The 3,692-nt window shown below is 38.4% G+C and overlaps 1 pseudogene; it reads right to left on the bottom strand.

Moving 5' to 3' along the window:
• Window positions 1-1,846: 1,846 nt before the first annotated feature.
• On the bottom strand, window positions 1,847-2,108 carry LOC120532189 (annotated as a pseudogene).
• Between the last annotated feature and the right edge of the window lie 1,584 nt (window positions 2,109-3,692).

The raw sequence follows: 3,692 nt of genomic DNA, 5'->3' as shown, positions 1-3,692 counted from the left end.
GTCATATTACAACCGGAGGGCCGAACTCACAATGTGGTATACAAAGAGATCCTTAACAAATAATTATTGGTATATTTTCCTTCAGTTTAAAAAGGTTTAATTTTCTTCTTAATAAAAATTTTAAGGCAGTACTTCGCCGCTACGAAGCGCAGGTATTTTGCTAGTAGTTAATATATGGCACCCATAGCTGCTTTTTAAAGACCATGGGTCTCGTGTATAACACTGGGCATAGAATTCACACTAAATCATGGCGTATGGACAAAACTGGAACTGTTCATGCACACAAAAACATCCAGATGCATAAAACTGTGTGTATGCCAAATTCTATGCATTTCCCCTTTATAAAATCTCGATGAACGTGAAAATTAAAGCATATGTACATGCCCACAGCCCCACCCTGACACCTCCCAGATTTTTCATATTTGAATATGCAAATCAATATTAATAGTCCCTTCCATTCAGTTTTTGTGCAAAAGATAATAGCAAAAGCACATGGAAAAAAGAAGAATTTCAGCAAATGTGAAGCGTAGGAGAGGAAAAACTTAGTATTTGCTGACGTAAGCAGTGGTAAAAGCAAAAAAAGTAAGTTATAGAGTGATATAGCGTGGTGGAAACACTTCAAAGTACAGAAAGTCACACAGTGGCCGAAATTCATAAGAAGTGGTCAGATATCAAACTTGCTGTAAAAGGCAAGTTGCAGCCCGCCATCTGTTTATTCTGTATATTGCAAAAGCTGACCACCATGATGAGGACATGAATCCACGTGATGACGGTGCTGCTATTCATAGAATTACCTGTTTTCTTATTCTGCTAATTACATCAAACAAAGTTGTAACGCTGTCCGATGTCTTCAGGTACGGGCCAAGCCACAATTGTGTGCCAAATTATTCAACACGCTACAGGTCTGCACAATGCGACACACTTTCTGTCGACTATAGAGCCGCACTTTAATAGAGTGGAAATGCTTTCTATTTACATAAGCAAATTCATTCTATGAAGATGCTTTCAAAAATCTTATATTTCTGGATGACAAGCAGATAATACCATCCCATATAGCTGGCATGGTGTAACTAAATGATGTTTGTGAAATACCCAATCATCAGCAAGTTCATTTTGAAAACCTGCTGTGGCTAAAAATCCAAGAGTGGAAATAAACTTGCAAAGGAGCTGGTAGAGCACAATTCCTTAACGCTAGAATCCCTGAAGCCTACAAAAAAACTCATAATCCTGGGCCACCTTAAATTCATTCACACCTCTCCATTAGCATCTTTTGTGTTGCAAATGTGTCGATCAGCACAAGCAGCAAGCAGCCTGCTATCCCATCCCCCCACCGATACAGCTGAAGTCATAAAGAAGATTCTCAGAGCTCAGGTGTGTTTATCTTGGTGTGAGGTGCCTGGAATTGCAGGTGCAGGAATTGTTGAACACATAGCAAAAACAGAAACGTTTTTCATGTTTTAGTAATAATTGACAAAATGTAGACATGAAGTGTATATCTGAAAAGGGAGACCACACAGTAGCACTGCTTTGACACTGGGTGCTGCCAGTTTGCAAAACTGAGCAGAAACTTGCGTATGCACAGTGTGAGGCTGTCATGAAAATGTGTGTGGCTTTACATCAAGTTTAGTTTTTCTGTATCTTAGTTTGCATAGAAACAGGCGTTACAATATTTTTGTGCATACACATTGTTTATACATGAGGCCTCATGTCATTTCTAACATGTTCAATGACAGATTTTTTTTTTACAGAATAATACTAATGATTAACCATTAAAAAGAACAAACGCTGTTCTGTTCCCCAGTTGACATCTTTTGGAGTGATGGACAGACAAACCTAAAGGTGTGCATTACTCATAGATCCAGTCTCTAGCACAGTTTTTGTATTCCACCAGTTTTTAAGGTTTAAACCACAAGCTCATCTTGTTTTTGGCACTTTCACAGAGTCACTGCCATGAATGATGTTTCTGCCAACTTGGATGTAGAAATCAACACAGATGGTACCACGCTTTGAATCTAATCTGCTTGACTGGTTTCACCCAACCTGACTCTGCCAGTCTTGATTACATTTAGGCCTTCACATACCATTACCAGAACTGGCCCTGAATTCATGTACTTCACCAGGTCACTGTAGAAGGGTCGCTCTCACAGATTAATATACTGCTTCTTAAGCAGAACTTCAGAAGCATGAGATGCCTTCCTTCTAAAGTACAATAAAAGACAAATCGTTGTGAATCACCTCAAACACCCAATCTCTCTCATAAAGCCTTCATCATCATATTATCTATTTACCAGCAATTACTAAGACATTTAAACAAAAAAAAAAACTTTTTTCTCATGCGCATATAACTGAATATGATCAGATATATACACATAAATCTTAATTGTAGAGCAGTCTGTGGAAAAAATAATTTAATGTTATTTTAAAATCTGTATACTGTGTAGTATCTAATTGAAGTACTTAATTTAATTGTCACTCAGATATCTCTGTAAAGCAGGTTTTCATTACATTATTTTCGTAGCAATCAATTAACTGAATGTGTGGCTATAGAAGGAGATATGAGGAGGATGATTAGGCCTGTAATTATGAAAACATACGCATTTATTGGAACTAAAGTATGAATCTAATGTAGGTGGTGCCATATCATCATATTTCAGAATTCATATTGTATCATAATAAACATATAGATTGTCTAATAAAGATTATTTTTCAATAGTAATTATATTATTATAACTTGATTATATGTATTGAATATGTATTTAACACTCGAATCCCAGAAGCCTATGAAAAAAGTCATAATGCTGGGCCACCTTAAATTCCCTCACACCTCTTCATCAGCATCTTTGTTTTGCAAAAGTCTCAATAAGTACAAGCAGCAAACGGCCTGCTATCCCATAGCCCACTGACACAGCTGAAGTCTGTTTATCTGGGTGTGAGGCATCTGGAATTCTATAGGGTAAATAATATGTCATTACATTTTATGTGTATGCCATGTCTACAACAATCTGGGTAAATGTCCGATAACAGGCAACACATAACTAAAACAGAAACTTTTTTTCATGTTTAGTAATAATTGACAAAATGTGCACATGAAGTGTACAATATGTGAAGACTGAAGTCCAAATAGCAAATAAACACTTTCACTAAAGGTGAAAGAAGCTCACTCTTGATGCAGTCCTCTCAGGGATAGACAAGAGCCTTTGTGATGAAATGCTACAGAACAGACTGAACAACAGACTAGATGGTGCACAAGACACCTGGAAACACTGGGGCTATCCAGGCTTGTCCCCAATTTTAATCCAGCCAGCATAGACCTTCAGAGTAATCAGTATCATAGGTAGAAGACGCCAGTGAGTGTGAACACCATACTGTGGCCTAAACGCAGCTGCTTCCACTGTGATCAACTGGGAAATCTGACTCTGGATTGTCACCTCCCACCTGTGCAAACAATGTCTATCGTTCTGGCCCAGGTATGTGGCTTGCAAATTTCCCTCAAGATGTGAAAAGAGAGACACCTCACCCTGGCTGTTGCTAATAGGAAAAAAGAATGCCCTCTACCCATGGGTCTTGGCCACCTGCAGAGCGCCTACCCCTGCAGTGGATAGAAAGGAGTTAGCTGCACACAATGTCAGTCAAGGAAACTGGTTTGAAATTGAACCAGAGTTGTCCAGTGAGTTCGGGGATGAATCCTCAAG

The sequence above is a fragment of the Polypterus senegalus genome, chromosome 7 (assembly GCF_016835505.1).
Source record: "Polypterus senegalus isolate Bchr_013 chromosome 7, ASM1683550v1, whole genome shotgun sequence".
NCBI lineage: Eukaryota > Metazoa > Chordata > Cladistia > Polypteriformes > Polypteridae > Polypterus > Polypterus senegalus.
This window is presented reverse-complemented; position numbering and strand designations above follow the sequence as displayed.